Raw genomic sequence first — 21,624 nt, forward strand, 5'->3', positions numbered from 1 at the left:
GCTTTAAACTGACAAAACCTCAAGAAGGTCTGATCCTTCTTTTGCATAAAGTAGATCTAACATCTACGAGAAAAATCATCAATGAAAATAACATAGTACCTTTGCTTAGCGATGGAGGCTGTAGAGAATGGTCCACATACATCTCAGTGAACTCGCTCCAGGATTGCTCTAGTTCTACTATCCTAATCCTGAAAGGAAGCTTTCGCATACTTACCCGGGGTGCATCCTTTGCATGTATCTGTTTGCTCCAGTTTTCCCTTGGGTAAGCCGATAGAAATTTGCTGCATAATCTTGAAAGCCCCATGATGCAAGTGGCCTAGTCTTCTATGCCATAGCTCGCCAACATCTTGGCTTTGCACCACCTCTTCTTTGGAACTCAGTGCAGCACAATCATCTACCTCTAGCTTGTAGAGATTCTTTACTCGAATCCCAATTTGCTTGGTCTGTCTAGTGCCATATGCCTCAAGAACACTTTTCCTTTACTAAAGACTACATCATAGCCTTTATCTTCTAGCATAGTAACAGACACAAGATTTTTTTTCAAACCTGGTACATACTTAACAGTAGATAGGGTGAGAGGAGTACCATGCTCCCTCTGAAACACAATTGTACCTTCACCTGAGAAACAATACTTTCCATCATTTCCCATCTCAATCCGCATCTGGAGATCCTTCTCCTCCAATGTACTAAAAATATTCTTGTCACCCAACATGTGGAAAGAATCTCCACTATCCAGGTACCAAACACATCCCACCATGGATGAAACCATGCATGCGATAAGCGAGAAATCTAGCTCAAATTATGAAGCTAGTGCATCACCATCAGATCCCTTAGAGGAACCCTTCTTGGATTTCTTCTGTGGAAAATTCATAGCATAATGGCCCACTTCATGATAGTGAAAGCATCGCACCTTCGACTTTTCAACCTTCTTCCCACCATGAGAAGATTTGGATTGGGATGCCTTCCCTTTCCCTTTCTTAGCTTTACTCACTAAAGCTAGATTTTCTTCATCATCTTGTTTTGATGAAGATCCATCCTTGGTGCTCCACCTTATCTCCTCCTACATTAGGTTCGACCAAAGTCGTTCCCAATCTAGCAGTTTCTCTCTTCCATTAACCGATTCTTGGTAGCTATGCCAGCTCTTAGGAAGACTGAGGAGTGCTAGAATCACAATGTCGTCAGTAGTCACAACCCCTACACTTGCAAGCTCATCCCTACATGTGGTGAGCTTGTTCAGGAACGTAGAGATTGTGTTGCCATTTTCACACTTGATCTTTTGAAGTTTGTCCTTCAGCACCAGCTTCCTCTAATCGCTTCTATTATGATAAGGATCTTTCAATGTTTTCCACATCGAAAAACGAGTTTCCTTCCCATGGAGGCTCAAGATAATGTGATCTCAAACTCCCTCCAGGAGGATTCTTCTTGCTCTAGCCACACACTTTTTCCATTCCACTAGTTGAGTAGCATCAGTTGGCTTTTGGACTTCTTGATCAATGAAGTCCTTGAGACCGTTATCTTCCAATACTACCTCCATGCGATCCTTCCAGGCTATATAATTTGAACTGCCATCAAGGGCATATTCGAGTCTTAAACCACTAAATGCCATCGGTGAAATAGATGTGATAAGAACTTAATTCAATATTTAGAAACCAAACTTCGTACTTCTCCTTCTTGTATACTGTTCTTCCTTGATCACCTTTGCTCTGATACCATGTAGAAATTCCCACTATAGATCACCTAGTAATGCAATGTACTAAAGCAAAACACTTGATCTACTTCTACAAACAATTTAGCGGAAGCTTAATCAAACATGAGCAACATCAAGCATGAATAGATATAACTGAGAATGAGAAGTAATCATCCATAACACAGAAGATATATCACTGGGGAAACCACCAGCCTAAAACCCCAACTCCATATTATCATGCATGTGGAAATCTTGTTCAAGTTACAAAAGGAATCAGCGCTCAAGCTATCCTGCTCTCTTTGTAATCAAATAATACAGCTCACAGACTCAATAGACATAGAATATATCTTCCTCAAGCCCTCCAAGCCTCCTATTTCCTTCCAAAGTTCTGAATGGGGCCCAATGATATCACATGTGTGAATTGGCCTCATCGCACTCACTGTAACCTCAAGTCCAACTGCGCAATCCATAAGGAATAATATTCCTTTTGCATGCAAGGAATATTCCCCAAGGAATATCCTAGCAATTGATAGTACACTGTCCCTTCATCTAATCTCAACTGGGTCTCTGATTGAACTAACATGCATGAGTTATCCATGAGTGAATACTCAATTATCTGAATTATAGTAGTTACATGCATGCAAGCATTAACTAACTAAACTCTCATTAATTTAACAAACTGTTGAATTAATCTAACTGGACTTGACTAAGTTAAACTAAGTCAACTGATTACAACTCAATATTACAACTCACTCTTATCTCTTTAACTGAAGGTTAAATTCCTCAATCAAAGGAGAAATTGTTGCATGTCCTCACATAGACTTCAAGTTTGATTTTCCTTATCTAATTAACTCAAGATGAATTAATTAATTAATTTCCAAACTGTTGTTGATATCAAATTCGAATTTTACTTCTTATGTTTAGTCCAGGGACTGACTAAAATAAGAAGGGATCCCAAAATGCCATTTTTAGAAAATCTATTTTTAGCACTTTCACTTTCCACCCATTGTTGCTAAGATCACCAATGGCTGAACTGCTATTTATAGCTGAGATATTTATAGCAGTTCTATTTTTAGCATTTTCTATTTTTAGCATTTCTTGTTGCACATTTCAACAATTCATTAAAGATCCACTTGATCCTTTATCTGTCTATTCCAGAAATGCAGAGGATGAGTTCGTTCACTTTTCATGTGCCCCTCTATTCACTTCATCTGATCATGAGGATGCTAAAGAATTCATTTATTTTTCTGATCGTGGTAGTCATGATCCATTTTCTTCCATTTTTTATCACGATCATGAATCTATCGTAGTTGATATTTCGAAGCCACTGGTTTATGATGATCTACCTGATGATGAAGTTGGAACACCTAAGACTATCGAGATACTTCATCCCAAGCTGATGGTTATGTCAGGCCCTCGCTCTCTTGGGGTCAGTCTCACTTCCTATCATGAAATTGTACAAACGCTCAAGGCTCCTCATCACTCATCTGTATGCACTCAAGATCAATCTAACACTCAGATCACACTTCCTCCACTCGAATTGGACGATCCCATTGGTCATGCATTGGAGGAGACTTATATTGCAAGCACTCGTGCGTGATGCAAGTTATCTTTGTTTCTTTCATTTTCTTGCATGTCATAGTCAAGAGTATGCTTGTGCTTCAAAGTTGCACGTAGTGTCACACAACACCATGATAAATCCACAGACTGTCCGTCATGCACATGCACTCACTTATGTCCCGTGGGGACTTTGAAACATGGAGTGTCGTTATCTTCACTGTTATATCTTTCTTGTATGTTGCTCCACACAACTGGATTACTCACGAACCAAGCCTTCACCAACATGGGTCTACCAATGCACCGGTGGCTACATTGGAAGTATCACTTCACATGATCAGGCCCATGCACTGTTAATATATGAGTAGGAGTAGTGTTTACTTTCAATTGTTTTCTTGCATGCTTGTTTTCTTACATGCTTTGCTTTCTTGTTTGCTTACTTGTTTTTCTTTCACTTTTACTTTTTCTCTTGCTTTGCTTTGTTGTTTGTTTCATTCATTCATAGGTTAGTTTGCATGAAACCATGTGTGACTTATGAAACGAGCTGGGTAAATAACAAGAGGGTTTGTACAACTATCACTACTTGGTTATCTATCATCTTGCCTCTGTATGATGAACTTGTTACTCTTAGTTCATGATACGTCTGTTAGCCTCCTGTTGCAACAGGTGTTCATTTTTCATGATTGACATTTTTACATGCCAAATATGTCATACTTTGTAGGTTGCAGTGTTCCATATTTCCACAAGATGCCATGAAAGTGTGCTAGTCTAAGTGCCACTGCTGTATTCCATTTTTGAATATTTCTTTCAGTTAAGGGAAGGCCAAACAGTTTACTCTTGGCCTCCCTAGGTTTCAATTTCCTATTTTAGAATATAGAGAATGATATCTGTCCAAACAGTTTAATCTTGGCAGATTTGTAGATAGGTAGAGAATCAAAGGAGCCCAACTACTTAATCTGGGCCCTTGGCAGAAATAAGTGTAGACTTAGATAGGAGAACAGAGAAAAGAAAAATTGTAAATCTGGGTCTGCAAGTTCAAGTGCACCTAAACCAAAAGAAGCAAAAAATGTTAGGTAAGTAGGCTGGGTAGGTACTTTTTGTGGTTGCAGAATCAAGCCATGTGATCCATTTCCTATTTTTAAGTGTTACATCTATTCAGGTCACATATGTCCAGCATTTTATATGAAGGAGCTCAAGCGAGGCATGTCTAACCCCCCATTCATTTTATTCCCCCAAATCACTCACTAACATCCCATTAAGGACCTTGGGATCTACCCAACAGTCTTGTCATCTTTTCATTTTTGTGAAAAACTAAGTCAATTTTGGGCTTTCCTTGATGTAAAGAAGCCACATTCCTTGTGTAAAAATCATTTCTTCACATTTTCATCCACTCCCCATATCTAAGTTCAGTTCACAAACTTAGGCTCTCCCCCACACTTCATCTCACAAATTCATATTAATTCCTAACTATGCTATTTAACTCCCTACATCATTTACCCTTCCCTTACTAAAAAGCACTATATAACTCCCCTATGTATATATTCCCATCCCTTGGCATTATAGCCATATTTATCAAAGTCTTGGAAATGCTGAATTCATCCAGAACCCAGCATTAGCCTTCCGTGTCCTGAGATTAGCCTAACATTTGATTAGGCTAATAACCTTCCTCATTCACCCCTTTACCCCTCAAAACCTTCTATCTTTCCCCTCTGCAATCATTTATCAAAAATTAATGTTTAAAAGTTTTATTAAACATTATTTAAAGCATTTACCCTACCCGAACCTTATATAAAGAACCCCAAAACCAACTTTCCTAAGTTCAAACCCCCCCCGCCGCATCGCATTTTTCATTAAATATTTGGGCCGGCCCCGTCCTTTAACCACCTGCCAGATAACCGTCCCGACAGCCCTCCGATCTGCCCCCTCCCCATCCGACGACTCTCGCTGATTTCGGAGCGCCCCCTGCGTCCGGACGTTAGCTTCCGATATTGCAGTGGTTTTCTCCCCGTACAGGAGGACGCGCGTCTGTTTTCTATTGCGTCGGAGCCGCTCTTGACAGAAACCACCCCCGTACCAAAGGCGGTTCGACGAAAACCATAAACTGCCTATTACCCCCCTTGACGACTGCCCCAGGACCTCGCCACATCATCTGCACATGTCGTCCTCCTGTCGAGCCACCCTTGCCACGTCACTGCCACCATGTCCCTGCCACGTCATCCACCGTACATGCTGACATCATCTCGCTGACGTCATGATGCTGATGTCATCCACCGTACCAGGTCCCGCCCTCTTACGTCATGCTGACGTCATCATCAATTTTTTAGGCGAAAGGCGAAAATCGTGCTTAGGAAGCCCGGAATCAGTTTTTGAGGCAGTTTTTCATGCGCGATTAGCGCCTAGCGCATGGCTACGGGAAATGAGCCGAAGTGGAAAACCCCTCATCGCGCAGCCCCCAGCAAGCCCAAAAGGTGCTGAATGACCTGTTTTTCTCTGCAAAGCATGCAGAAAGGATCAGAAGACATTTCTAAAAGAAAGAGAGGGCCAAACAGTGGCCATTAATTTGTGATTTGACCCACAGCAAAAGGAGAGACGCAACTCAATTCATTTTTCAAAGAGTATCAGAGGAGAGATGAAGCAACAAAGTGTACCAGTTAAATTGTTTAATGGAAACCTTCAGTTCCCAAAGCAGGTTACATTGAATGGCAGCCAGCAAAGTCAAATCAATTTGTGCAAACCCATCCCAGCTCTCAAATCACAGTTAAAGCATTTAAAGCCACCGAACTACAATGGAGCAGAAGCCCATGCACAGTTATTACAGAAACACTGCACCAAGCCACCAAGGACAACACATTTACTCAGTTTTGATACGGCTGCCCTCAGCGCAGCTCGAGATATTTTCTTACATTTATTTCTGGATAGGATTAGGTTAAAAGTAATCATTTCTCAGACATGTTTAGTTCAGGTTGTAATAAAGGCAATTAGGAGAGTTTTCCTTATATATACCACCCTCTGTACTGTTTTAAGGGTTGGTCGATTGATAATTCTCACTAGAGACTCGCACTGTATACCTGAGACTTTTTCTGTAATCAAAGATTGCTGAAAGCCTGGAGAAGACACTGTCTGATGTGTTGTTAATGATTTCTAGAGACTGAAAGATGGAATTCCTGTGCTGCAGCATGAAACAATAAGTGCATCTTACCTATGTTCATTGTTTACCACTATCTAAATAGCAGAAAGAAAGATTAGCCTAGAAATTGTTTAAATACACTCTATGCTCAATTTTTGTTGTTTCTTTATGTTTTCATCTGAATGAATTGGTAATGAATATGAATTCCTTCTGGCTCATATTTACCCTAATTCACCTGTGTTTGCCAATTATCTAGGGATTCTTTACTGCCCCTAGGTAGGGGAATGTTGTTTCCCTCTGTTAAGCTGATTGAGAGATTCTTAACTACCTCTCATTACTTAGCATTCACTCCATCCTTTAAACCTAAAACATTGTTTCATGCGCAGTTACCTTGCTCCATACCTCTCTTGTGACCAAGAAAACGCACCAACAGTCCTACTCTTTGACTCCATGCCCAATGGTTTGAAATTTTCACACTATACCTGCCTCTTTACCTGAAAACATAAATCTTCCCACCAAAATCAAAACAAAAACTCCCGAATTCAATAGCTAGCCTAAGATCCTTTCAAATAAAGCTAAATCATAAAGAGAGCCCTCTCTGATTGCAGGTGGGCTAGAACCTATAGTCCAAAGTTGGTCTGCGGTTACCTCGGCCGTATCCCTTTATTACAACCTGAGTGATAACATAATGGCGACTCCACTGGGGATCCTCCTCAGTTAATTTTACGAAGAAGGTTGTAAAAATCCACTGGAAAAGTTGATTTTCTAACTGTTGTATATCCCTTAAAGCTACAGATGAAGCCTGAATGTCAGCCAGGAAGCCTTTGAAACTGTTCTTGCTCTACATTTACAGGAGTAGATAAAAGCTTCTTCAGTCAATCTTCATGCTAGTTTTAAACTATACACAACTATTCCAAAATCTGATCAGTCCCTTGTTAATTATAAAAACATCCCCAGAAAAACATCAAAACAGTTCAGAAGCTGGCTCCCAAGAAGAATCCACGATATACAAGGTCAAATCTAGATCCAGACCCACCAGCTGCTTTTGAAAATCCGAACTTAATCCCAAAGATCCTCAGGAAGCAAGAAAGACAGGAAGCTTTTGCTGATTTGAGTCCTGAAACAGCTCACCCAAGCTGTGTTCCAACCCCAGTCAAGGTTTTATTTCATTCAACTCCTAATTCCCCTGGTTCATCATCCACATCTCATAGCACTCCTTCCACACCTCCATTCACTGCACATACTACAACTACCGCTACTGCCGTTCCAGTTACCCATGTTATCCCTGTTGTCCCAGTTGTTCCACTTATCCCAGCAAATATGGCTAATAGATATGCACCCCTTCAATTGCCTGCTAATCCTGGGGCCTTACCTTAGGAGTATCAATCCAAAATTACCTATTTTGACAGTACCGGTCCTTTCACAGCCCTTCAGCATACCAAAAAGATGCAAGACTATTTTGAAAACTACGAGATAGACGATGATAGCGTGAGAATGAGAATTTTTGTTCAAAGTTTAATCGGTGATGTAAGAACTTGGTTTAGATCACTTGCTGCAAACTCCATAACCACCCCAGATGAGCTTTACCAATCCTTTACCAACAGATGGGAGAAAAAGAAAGACCCCTTGCACATACTAGTTGAATATGATACAATTAAAAGAGGTCCTCAGGAGACTGTTTTGGAGTACTGTGCAAGATTCAATAATGTCTATAATGCAATACCACAGAACTTAAGACCCCCACCTGACCTTTCCTTGTATAAATTCCCCGATGGATTCGACCCAGACATGGCATACCAGTTAAAAGAAAGAGCTCCTCAGACCCTTGCAGACATGCAAAATGTTGCTGTTAGCGTAGAGGCCAACCTAATTGCCAAAAGGAACAGAGCTAGAATGGAAAGAAGAACCACCTTTAAGGAAGAACCCTCAGCCTTTGATCAAAAGCTTGATGCTATTATCAATGGCCTGCAAAGGCTGGGAGAAAGAGTAGAAAGCATTGAGAGAAGATCATCATGGGAAGGACAACAGCCCAATACCATAAGGAACCCAAATTTTAGGAAGACGCAAAACACAAATGCTGGCAGGTCTAGCCCAGACCATGACATAAGACCTCCTTTTCAAGATAACTATGTTGAAGGATCTACTTCTAGTGAACCCTTATAAGATACTCATATGAACCTGATGGATCTAAAGGGTGAACAGAAAACTTTTCTGAGCCAAGAAGACCAAGATGACCATAACTATAATCAATTTCACACTAAGTCTGGTGAGTCTTTTGATTTAAAACAAGGTTATGATGCTGCTGTGTATGAAGTACACAAAAAATATAAGCTGAGAACTAGGACCATTGACATTTCTGAACCTAACAAAACAAAGGATGGCAAACAACCCAACAAGATTAAGAGCAAGGCTGTCATAACAGAACCAGCTAATACAACTGCCCCAAACCCGCATCAAATGACTATAGAAGACATTACAGAAGCACAGCCTTCTATAGATCAGCTTTTGCCACCTTCTTCCTCTTAGCAAAACTCGAACAACGTTCCAAAAAACTCTCCCGAAGTCGAAAAATCGCAGGCGATCACTTCCCATAACGCTGATAAACAAGAGAAAATACCAGATAATTCAAATAAAACAGAAAAAATTACCATTATCAACACCAAGACTCCATTGGAAAAGCCATTTAATTTAGAGGCAGAAATAGCTAAGTTGAAGATATCCATCCCCCTCTCAGAACTTGCTAAGCACGATGTATATAGGCAAAAAATTCAAAGATCACTTCAAATACCAGAGAATAAGGACAATGTAAATGTTCTGGATGATACTCCTGAACTGCTGTTTGGCCTAGAAGTTAATGGAAAATCAACATATGGACCTATTCCACCCTTTTATGTCAGTTTGCATATACATGACAAAGTTTTGCACAACGCTATGTTTGATTCAGGAGCATCACATAATCTGATGCCCAAGAGAGTTATGGAAAAGCTGAACCTTGATATTACCAGACCCTACAAAGATCTGTTTTCCTTTGACTCAAGCTAGGTCAAATGTTTAGGCCTCATCAAAGACTTGTGTGTATCCCTAGTCCAATATCCCAACAAGAACATCCTCATGGATGTGGTGGTGGCTGACATCCCACCAAAATATGGTATGCTCCTGTCAAGATCATGGGGAGCAAAGCTCCAAGGATCCCTTCAACTAGACCTCTCCTATGCTACGATTTCAGTCTTTGGGCAACCAAAGAGACTATACAGAGAAACACTTATGAAATATGTGGTAAGTAGTGAGAGCAAGCCTGAAAATTTTCCCATTTACTCAATCCATTCTGATATGGATTCCTTTATTTTGTTTAATGATGATACAAATTCTCCAACTGACGATGAGCCTTTGGCTCTAGAACAACAAGCACACATCAATGAAGAATCGGTTGCACATACCCATGAGACTGTCACAACAATTAATGCAACCAGCATGCTAGAAGAAGCTCCCCAAACAGAAATTTCAAGTCTGCCCAATCCTAACATAGCTGAAACTCTTAGTGCTAACCACAACCAAGAAATCACATGGTATTTAGAGTTTGATGGCTCTGTCAACAAGTTAGGAGCAGGGGCAGGTGTATGGATTCACAATACACATAACAATCATGCAGAAGGTCATGCCTACAGACTGAATTTCAAATGCACAAACAATATGGCAGAGTATGAGGCTCTGCTTTTAGGCCTTAAACTGCTCAAAGCTCTAGGAGCTGCAAAGGTGTCCATTTTAGGTGACTCTGATTTAATCATACAACAGATGAAAGGTAACTTTGTAACCAATGACAATAGAATGAGGGCCTATAGGACTGCTGCCACTAATATACTCACTGCATTCACTGAATTCAGCCTGGCCAAGATTTCAAGAGAGCATAACATTCATGCACACAGCCTAGCCACCTTTGCTAGTACATGAAAGCTTCCCTTTGAGCCAAACCATCACTTCACAGTTGAAATAAAACATAGGCCTGCTGTCCCAAATAACGTCAAAGATTGGCAAGTGTTCGACAATGATGTACAGATTAATAATTTCCTTACCCTTGAGCATGAGTTTTCAAATATTAACATTGACATGGATGCTATGACAGATGACCAACAGCAAACAACTGAAAATCAGCAGGAAAATCAGCAAGCTGTAACAGCTGCAACAGCCAAACAGATCCTGAACCCAACTGTTTTTGACAAAACAAACATAGAACAACTGAAACGAATGCATTTGGAAGAAATTGCCAAAAGAGAGGTAGAGATCATTGACTTGAAGGATAATTTTCTGCCTGCTGGCTTAACCCCATTAGAAGACATGTTTGATGCCAATGATGTTCCCAAAAAGCCAAAATTACAACCATTAAATGCTGCAATAGAAGAACACAACATCGGAACAAAAGAGAATCCCAAAATGATCAAACTATCCAAAAATTTGCCACCTGATCAAAAGCCCAAGTATATTGATTTATTTAAAGAGTTCCAAGATGTATTTGCTTGGAGTTATGAGGATTTGAAATCCTATGACACCTCGGTGATCCAACACACAATTCCCTTAAAACCAAACCAGAAACCCTTCAAACAAAAACTTATAAGAATTAACCCTATGCTTCTTCCCATGATTGAGAAGGAAGTGAAGAGGATGTTTGAAGCAGGCATAATAGCACCCATTAGATTTTCTGAATGGGTATCCAACCTTGTCCCCACAAGAAAGAAGACAGGTGAGATTAGACTTTGTGTAGATCTGAGAAATTTAAACCAAGTCTCCCTAAAAGACCATTATCCTTTGCCCAAAATGGACCACATCCTACAAAGAGTAGTGGGGTCATCTAGAATCTCTTTGTTGGATGGCTTTTCAGGTTTCAACCAAATACTTGTTCAGCCAGATGACCAAGACAAAACAGCCTTTACCACACCGTGGGGAACATTTAAGTATGTTAAGATGCCATTCGGACTTAAAAACGCTGGTGCAACCTTTCAACGAGCAATGGATATTGCTTTTGCTAAAGAAATACATGACTTCCTAGTTGTCTATCTTGATGATCTTACCCCATTTTCCAAATCTGACGAAGAGCACCTCAAGCATCTTAGGCAAATACTCATGACATGTAGGAAATATGGCATTTCCTTGAACCCCAAGAAGTCTCTCTTTGGCCTTGAAGAAGGCAAATTACTTGGCCACATCATATCAAAAGATGGGATTAGAATTGATCCTAAAAGAATCGAAGCCATCCTCCAAATCCCATATCCAAGAAACATAAAAGAGCTGCAAGCATTCCTTGGAAAGATCAATTTCCTAAGAAGATTTATTCCAAATCTAGCTGAACTGATACGACTGTTAAGCAACATGTTAAAAAAAGATGCCAAGGTAAAATGGTCTCTTGAAACCAAGCAAGCATTTGAGAGAATCAAAACGACCTTGACCCAAACCCCTGTCCTCACCAGCCCACAATTTGACAAAGACTATATCATATTTTCGTTTGCATCTGATCATACTATAGCTGTTGTCCTTTTGCAAAAGGATGAACAGGGAGCTGAAAAGCCAATTGCATTTTTCAGCCGAGCCTTAAGAGATGCCCCTTTGAAGTACCCAATCATGGAAAAGCAAGCCTATGCACTCGTTAAGGCCATCAAGGATTTCAGAGTATACATTTTATATTCACATGTGACTGCCTATGTCCCACACATTGCTGTAAAAGACATACTGACCCAAGAGGGATTAGAAGGCAAAAGAGGCAAGTGGATAGCAAATATCCTTGAGTATGACATAAAAATAAAACCAACCAAGCTAATAAAGGGACAAGGTTTAGCCAAACTGATGTCCGAAACAAACTTTCAGGCCTTAGACATTAGCCAGCTGGACAATGAACTGGAGCTGGCGACTCCACAGATCAGTGAAATCTTTTTGCAATCCCTATGGTACGCTGATATATGCTTTGTATTGTTAAACCTGTGTGCTCCCCCAGGATTGTCCAGGACCAAGAAGAGATTTTTGAAAATGAAGGCTTTAAAGTTTTGTGTAATAGATGGTGCATTATTTTGGAGAAATCATGAGGGTATATTGCTGAATTGTTTAACCATGAATGAAACTAACAAAGTCATGAAAGAATTCCATGCAGGTGACTGTGGAGGACATCTATATTGGAAGTCCACTGCTGATAAAATCTTAAGGGCCGGTTTCTATTGGCCCTCTCTTTTTGCAGATGTAAAGAAATTTTCCATGTCATGTCACAAGTGCCAAATCTTTGAGGGCAAGAGAAAGCTGTTACCTTTGCCCCTTAAACCCATCTCAACCGAAAAACCTTTTCAACAATGGGGTCTTGACTTCATTGGAGAAATCCATCCCTCTTCCTCAGGCCAGCACAAATGGATCCTAACAGCCACCGACTATTTCACTAAGTGGGTTGAAGCCATTCCCTGTAGGCAAGCCAATGACACCATCATTATCCAATTCCTTGAGTGCAATATCCTTTCTAGATTTGGCTGCCCTGAGAAAATCATCACTGACAATGCCGCTGCCTTTAAGTCCAAAAAGATGATCAATTTCTGCCACCAATTTCATATTACCTTGGGCCACTCTACAGCTTATTACCCTCAAGGTAATGGCTTGGCCGAATCATCTAACAAAAGCCTCATCAACATTATAAAGAAAGTGCTGGAAGAGAACAAGAAGAACTGGCACAAAAAGCTGGTAAATGCCCTATGGGCAGACAGATTTTCAATTAAGAGATCCATTGGGATGAGCCCTTATGAGCTAGTATATGGCATGGAGGCCAGATTTCCTTCATCCCTGGGCATTCCTACTATCAAGCTGTTACAGGAGATTCAGGCTGAACCAAATGACATTCAAAGAAGAATTAATCAGACCATTCATCTTCAGCAAACCAGAGAAAAAGTTTATGACAAAGCTCAAATTCTGCAAGAAAAGCTCAAAAAGATGTTTGACAAGAGAGTTAAGGCTGAGGATTTCTACATTGGTGACAAAGTTCTAAGGTGGGACTCAAGAAGAGAAGACAAGGGCAAACATGCCAAGTTTGATTTTTTATGGAAAGGACCATTCGTTATTTTTGTTGTTTAGGGAAATAACACATATTTTCTCAAATCTATAGACGGCAATACTGCTGAAGAAGGCCCTGTCAATGGCCATATGCTGAAACATTACCATGATCCCGTTTAGGGGATACAGTGCGGCTTTTTGTGTATATCTTTTGTACAGTGATATTTGTATATATCAGCACTTTGTTTTCATTTTTATATCAGCCATTGTTAGCCTCCTGTTACAATAGGTGTTCATTTTTCATGATTGACATTTTTACATGCCAAATATGGCATACTTTGCAGGTTGCAGTGTTCCACATTTCCACAAGATGCCATGAAAGTGTGCTAGTCTAAGTGCCACTGCTATATTCCATTTTTTAAGATTTCTTTCAGTTAAGGGAAGGCCAAACAATTTAATCTTGGCCTCCCTAGGTTTCAATTTCCTGTTTTAGAATATAGAGAATGATATCTGTCCAAACAGTTTAATCTTGGCAGATTTGTAGATAGGTAGAGAATCAAAGGAGCCCAACTGCTTAATCTGGGCCCTTGGCAGAAATAAGTGTAGACTTAGATAGGAGAACAGAGAAAAGAAAAATTGTAAATCTGGGTCTGCAAGTTCAAGTGCACCCAAACCAAAAGAAGCAAAAAATGTTAGGTAAGTAGGCTGGGTAGGTACTTTTTGTGGTTGCAGAATCAAGCCATGTGATCCATTTCCTATTTTTAAGTGTTACATCTATTCAGGTCACATATGTCAGGCATTTTATATGAAGGAGCTCAAGCGAGGCATGTCTAACCCCCCATTCTTTTTATTCCCCCAAATCACTCACTAACATCCCATTGAGGACCTTGGGATCTGCCCAACAGTCCTGTCATCTTTTCATTTTTGTGAAAAACTAAGTCAATTTTGGGCTTTCCTTGATGTAAAGAAGCCACATTCCTTGTGTAAAAATCATTTCTTCACATTTTCATCCACTCCCCATATCTAAGTTCAGTTCACAAACTTAGGCTCTCCCCCACACTTCATCTCACAAATTCATATTAATTCCTAACTATACTATTTAACTCCCTACATCATTTCCCCTTCCCTTACTAAAAAGCACTATATAACTCCCCTATGTATATATTCCCATCCCTTGGCATTATAGCCATATTTATCAAAGTCTTGGAAATGTTGAATTCATCCGGAACCCAGCATTAGCCTTCCGTGTCCTGGGATTAGCCTAACATTTGATTAGGCTAATAACCTTCCTCATTCACCCCTTTACCCCTCAAAACCTTCTATCTTTCCCCTCCGCAATCATTTCTCAAAAATTAATGTTTAAAAGTTTTATTAAACATTATTTAAAGCATTTACCCCGCCCGAACCTTATATAAAGAACCCCAAAACCCACTTTCCTAAGTTCAAACCCCCCCGCCGAATCGCATTTTTCATTAAATATTTTGGCGGGCCCTGTCCTTTAACCACCCACTAGATAACCGTCTCAACAGCCCTCCAATCTGCCCCCTCCCCATCCGACGGCTCTCGCCGATTTCGGAGCGCCCCCTGCGTCCGGACGTTAGCCTCCGATATTGCAGTGGTTTTCTCCCCGTACAGGAGGACGCACGTCCGTTTTCTATTGCGTCGGAGCCGCTCTGACAGAAACCACCCCCGTACCAAAGGCGGTCCGACGAAAACCATAAACCGCCTATTCCCCCCCTTGACGACTGCCCCAGGACCTCGCCACATCATCTGCACACGTCGTCCTCCTGCCGAGTCACCCTTGCCACGTCACTGCCACCATGTCCCTGCCACATCATCCACCGTACATGCTGACGTCATCTCGCTGACGTCATCATGCTGACGTCATCTGCCGTACTAGGTCCCGCCCGCTTACATCATGCTGACGTCATCATCAATTTTTGAGGCGAAAGGCGAAAATCGTGCTTAGGAAGCCCGGAATCAGTTTCTGAGGCAGTTTTTCATGCGCGATTAGCGCCTAGCGCATGGCTACGGGAAATGAGCCGAAGTGGAAAACCCCTCATCGCGCAGCCCCCAGCAAGCCCAAAAGGTGCCGAATGACCCGTTTTTCTCTGCGAAGCATGCAGAAAGGATCAGAAGACAGTTCTAAAAGAAACAGAGGGCCGAACAGCGACCATTAATTTGTGATTTGACCCACAGCGAAAGGAGAGACGCAACTCAATTCATTTGTCAAAGAGTATTAGAGGAGAGATGAAGCAGCAAAGTGTACCAGTTAAATTGTTTAATGGAAACCTTCAGTTCCCAAAGCAGGTTACATTGAATGGCAGCCAACAAAGTCAAATTAGTTTGTGCAAACCCATCCCAGCTCTCAAATCACAGTTAAAGCATTTAAAGCCACCGAACTACAATGGAGCAGAAGCCCATGCACAGTTATTATAGAAACACTGCACCAAGCCACCGAGGACAACACATTTACTCAGTTTTGATACGGCTGCCCTCAGCGCAGCTCAAGATATTTTCTTACATTTATTTCTGGATAGGATTAGGTTAAAAGTAATCATTTCTCAGACCTGTTTAGGTCAGGTTGTAATAAAGGCAATTAGGAGAGTTTTCCCTATATATACCACCCTCTGTACTATTTTAAGGGTTGGTCGATTGATAATTCTCACTAGAGACTCGCACTGTATACCTGAGACTTTTTCTGTAATCAAAGATTGCTGAAAGCCTGGAGAAGACACTGTCTGATGTGTTGTTAATGATTTCTAGAGACTGAAAGATGGAATTCCTACGCTGCAGCATGAAACAATAAGTGCATCTTACCTCTGTTCATTGTTTACCACTATCTAAATAGCAGAAAAAAATATTAGCCTAGAACTTGTTTAAATACACTCTATGCTCAATTTCTGTTGTTTCTTCATGTTTTCATCTAAATGAATTGGTAATGAATATGAATTCCTTCTGGCTCATATTTACCCTAATTCACCTGTGTTTTCCAATTATCTAGGGATTCTTTACTGCCCCTAGGTAGGGCTCCGTTGTTTCCCTATGTTAAGCTGATTGAGAGATTCTTAATTGCCTCTCATTACTTAGCATTCACTCCATCCTTTAAACCTAAAGCATTGTTTCATGCGCAGTTACCTTGCTCCATACGTCTCTTGTGACCAAGAAAACGCACCAACAATCCTACTCTTTGACTCCATGCCCAATGGTTTGAAATTTTCACACTATACCTGCCTCTTTACCTGAAAACATCAATCTTCCCACCAAAATCAAAACAAAAACTCCCGAATTCAATAGCTAGCCTAAAATGCTTTCAAATAAAGCTAAATCATAAAGAGAGAGCCCTCTTTGATTGCAGGTGGGCTAGAACCCGTAGTCCAAAGTTGGTCTGTGGTTACCTCGGCCGTATCCCTTTATTACAACCTGAGGGACAACCTGAGTGATAAGAACGTCAAAGGACGATATGTACTCTTCGAAGTGAACCTTGTTGTAAGAACAATGCTTGCACGCTAATTAGTGTCACCTTCTCTAGTCGATTGTTTTTCAGTTATCCCTTGTCAGCTCAGTCAAGTAGAGTAAGGTGAGGGGGGAAACCTTAATAGGAATGTCAAAGATATAATAAACTACTTCTCTACTAGAACAACCTCCTCTTCTCTCAATAAGTCGGGATCCCTCTTCTGCCTTTGAAATGAATAAGTGCTATGCACAGTGAAAATGAAAAATAAAAAAAATAAAAAGTAAAAAAATTTCAAAATTTCAAAATGAATAAGCCAAAAGAGGAGAAAGGCTTCTTGTGCAGGGAGGTGATGCAAGTAACTCCACTGGGGTACTGACTAGGCTTGCTGGAAGCGGAGCCATGCTTGTGTTCCTATGTGACTCCATTAGGGTAATGTTCAGGCCTACTGGAAGTGGAGAAACACTAGAGATGAAACTAAGACTCTGATGACTATACTGCTTGTGCACCTATATGCCCCTCAACCACAATCGAAACAATCATGTTACCTTGGCTTGGAATGTTTGTCAATCGATCAAGGTCTTGGTAGATGCTACATCTTACAATCAAGTTAGTGTGAAAACAAGATGAGCTAAGAACTGAACAATACTTCCGAAGGTGTTAAAATTTATTTTCATGAACAAGGTTTATACAGAGATCTGGAGTTCTACAAATGTGTCACCAAGTGTTGTAGCGGCTACAACCACCCTCCAAAATTTTTCCTTAGCCTGTTTTGGAGCCTCCATACCAACCTTACATAGCAGCTTGCCTTGCTTCATAAATTCCTCAAGCTTCACTGTCTTTATTGCTCAAAGGTAGCCTGTCGATCACAGTTTCATCTTTTCCCTTCACAGGTTGCTCACTTAGGCTTGGTCCAGCTGCAAGTTGAGTAGCTTCCCATTGAAATTTTTGAATTTCTAGAGGGCAACCAGCCTTTCCCTCCAAGTATTGTGCAATTCCCTTTGACAGTCTACTGGGTTCCAGAATTGCACAATCCTGCCAGCCAACCCTCCCAATGGGAATTGCTCAATTTTTCCCATCAACAGGAAGTTCAACCTAGGATTTGCGCAAATATGGGTAGCTTTCAACTATTGGGCATAGAAATTGCTCAATTACCTTGGGCAGTCAACCCAGATTATAGTTAGGAATGCACATTTTTCTCCAGCAGTCAAGTAGTCTCTTGCATGTGCTGCTGAGTTGACCGGTTCCCTCCAGGACTGAGCAAAAAAAACTTGCATGCATAGGTTGTCTCTCCCAAGGTAGCATGAAAAGGCATCCCTTGTTTCATGGATCTATGTTTAGCAGATGCAGGTTACATGCAAGGAACAATTCAGAAACCTCCCTCCAAGTGTCGCTTCCCATAGATTTGTGGCATGCGCATCACAACATCGATGTTATCAAAACTTATCAACAGACACTGTAGAGCTCATTCCTCACATCAACCTTATAGCTATGACATCCCACATCACATCTAGGAGCAATCCGTACATTCAGCTCAGCTGTTTTGGGGTAAGCTCGCTTCCCATGCCTTGTGCTACATTTTTGTCTCTTTTTATGTATTCACTTGTGTGAGTGTTATTTGCTTGATTTATTTGAAAACCTATTTTCATTTACATGTATACTAGATTTTCCTAGCTTGTCCTAGCTCTGTTAAGTTTTCATTGCTATCTCACTACTATTGCATGCATGAAACTTTTTTGCACAGACGTTCCCCCAATTGGCGAACTGCCTCACCCACATGAATCTTGATCTATAAGCTCAATCGCCCATTCATGTTTTGAATGCATTGTTTATCACTTATGCTATCACTTAGTGTCACCATACATTTCATTAACTTACTTGCTTTCAGTTGCCCGTCGGTGAGTTGGGCCAACCTTGGCCAGGTCTCTGCCTTCACGAAGGCTGCATTGCGCAATATGGATAAGGAAGGCTCACCTTCCCCTCTAGATTTGTTCACTCTGGCCCAACACTACTCTTCTAGACTCAATCATGCATTTCTGGAGGTCAGTGGCTACTAAGCCCAAAAATTTGCGCAAATTTGTCCCTGGGCCAACAGTCTTTCCCAACTGGAATCGTGCATTATGCATTCCCAGCATCCAACTACCCAACTGGATTGCACATTTTGTAGTCCCAATAGTTAGTTAGTCTCCCAGTAGTGCGGACTATGCCTTATGCATTCTTGGCAGTCGATCTCCTGACCTCCTGACTGAAATTGTGCAACCTTCATGATAATTCACCTAGGTATGTTGCAAGTCAGTTCTCATGTTCATTTTGGTTTTTGAAAGATAGATTGCTTTCTATGAGTGTTACCATGTCTCCAGGTATCACAGGTGTTCATCTGCCTCTCAGCAGTATAGGTACAATGGTTTCCAAGAGAGCAGAGACAAAGACAATGTTCAAAGCACACTTTGGGATGCAGTCAATCAACTATCCATGGGCTTACCTAATCACGAAGACATCAAGTTGTTCGTGGACCAGGACATCAAGCAGCAGCATCACAGCGAGAATCATCATGAACAACAGCTTAAGGCAGCATACCAAATGCAGCAAACGCAACAAATGCAAGAGGAAGGTTGTTGACAACATAGAGGCGAAGAAAAGTTGCAAGATCAAGCAGATCCACTGATAATGAAAGAATCTTTGGAGACTCAGACTATGAAGTGACAACACGACATGAAGATCACGTGAAGGCAGAATATGGAACACAAAAGGAGTTGCATGTGCTAAAGCAGCAACTCAGGAAGAACATGAAGCTCCACAGATAGTCCAATGAGTTGCAACAGGAACAGGAACATCAGTGGGTGCAACATGCACTCACAGATGAAAATGCAGTAGTAAAAGTTAAGGATTCATCCCAGCAGCTGACACAAAGAAAACATGGTGAGAAGTGTTGTTGATCGTATGCAAAGGATCCAATAGCATGCATGACATTGAGCACACACATGCAATCCAACCCATTCAACACACTCACCAAGGAGATGACAGGAAGCAAGTCTAACTGGGGCTGAACATGTACTTCGGCAAGTTGATGCACATGACCACTAGCACACACTTGAAGATCAGCACAGACAATATGCATCATTTTGTTGTTGGTTCAACCATACCAAGAAGACCATGCGCATGTTAGCATACGAGTTGGGTGAAGGGGCCGAACCAATGCACTGGTTGCAATAGAGGCAAGAGTTCGCTTCAACAAGATGTCACCATGAGGTGCATGCAGATCATCACAGATGACCAAGCTTGGCATCAGCTCACCACCTTCACCAACATAAGCATGTCAAAGTGTTGGTATCATCACAGCAGACTGAGTATCAGTGATGTCTTGCAAGGCTTGCTCAAGCCATGTTGTCTCACATGAGTACATGTGCATTGTAATGTTGAGTCATGTCAAGTGTAAGTTGAGTGTCAACAGATGGATGTAACAGTCATAGAATAGGTGAAGATTCATGAGAGTACTTGAACTGTCACAAAGGGGAATGTCAAGGGTCACCCCACCCTTTGCTATAAATATTCGCTCATAACTCATTGCAAGGGCTTTTGGTCAGCCAAGCTTCTACTAAGACTATCTTGAAGAAGACTTGGATAGTATTGTAATGCGCCTTGGCTTCTCCACTGCATGGAGCTAGTACATCTCTTTGGAGGAGCAGGTGATGTGGCTGTAATGTTCTACTGATAGGGCTAGCAGGTTTACATGGTGTATTGTATGATTGTGACTTACACTTCTTCATATAATAAAAGCCAACACATTTTCATGCATATGTTGTTATTGTAGTTGGACTCCTCTGGTTGCCTTAATGATATATGTTGTTTAACTTATTTACTTGTGTATGAACTGATTCACATGCAATTATATGAATCATGTTGTTAATGTGTTGCATATGTTGTTAATTTTGTCACTTTCCATTTCAAATACTCTACTGGACACCAGATAGATCCTTCTCTGAACCTTTTTATACCAACCATCACACTCGTCTCAGACTGATCCGTGAATGTTGTTTGTGTTATCTTACTTTCTATGTTGGGACTGCCGTATCCTGTCGACTACTCTACCGAAAGTTGTGCATGTCCTTTGTGTTGTGTGTTCCTAGCCGAGTTGGGACCGATCCCTTTCAACCTAGAACTCACCTTCACCTTCCTCCCCCTTTGAAGTGTTTGAACCTCTCGTACTCATTCCTTGACTCATTGCAACAGTCACACACTTTCTATTGATAGAGTTATCTTACTTTCCTCTGTGCGACATCGCGGTCAAGGCACTACCTTACGAGCCACTGTTGGGACTCCTACACAAAACGATCTGAGGTCTAATTGAGACTTCTTACCAGGGAGATCTGCTTGACATGTTGGCAAGTTGAGCACCATCAACAACTGGCTATTTCAAAACTCACCATGGATATTTCAGAGTATCGTGAAATCCATGGGTTGATGTAATAACAACCTCTCAAGTACTGACATTTCATATGTGAGTTCCCATGACATGCTTAGTGTGTCTTTCACTAAAAATTAGAATTACTCTAATGTGATGTTAAAACTAGCTTACTATAATAAAACGTTCCTAGGTCTAGATTTCATTCCAAAATAAATATTATCATTCCACTCCATTTAAAAGTTTGCAATATTTTTTTTCCATCATAAGAGGTGTTAGGTTTTTTATTTTGTGATCGATGACCTTACAAAGTTGTTAGCAAACTGAATAAACAAATGAATAAATGTTTAATTCCTTCAAAAACATTTCACACATTACGGAAAATT

The sequence above is a fragment of the Pinus tabuliformis genome, chromosome X (genome assembly GCF_031772625.1).
Source record: "Pinus tabuliformis cultivar Carrire ecotype Pingquan chromosome X, CPIR1, whole genome shotgun sequence".
In the NCBI taxonomy this organism is placed as follows: domain Eukaryota; kingdom Viridiplantae; phylum Streptophyta; class Pinopsida; order Pinales; family Pinaceae; genus Pinus; species Pinus tabuliformis.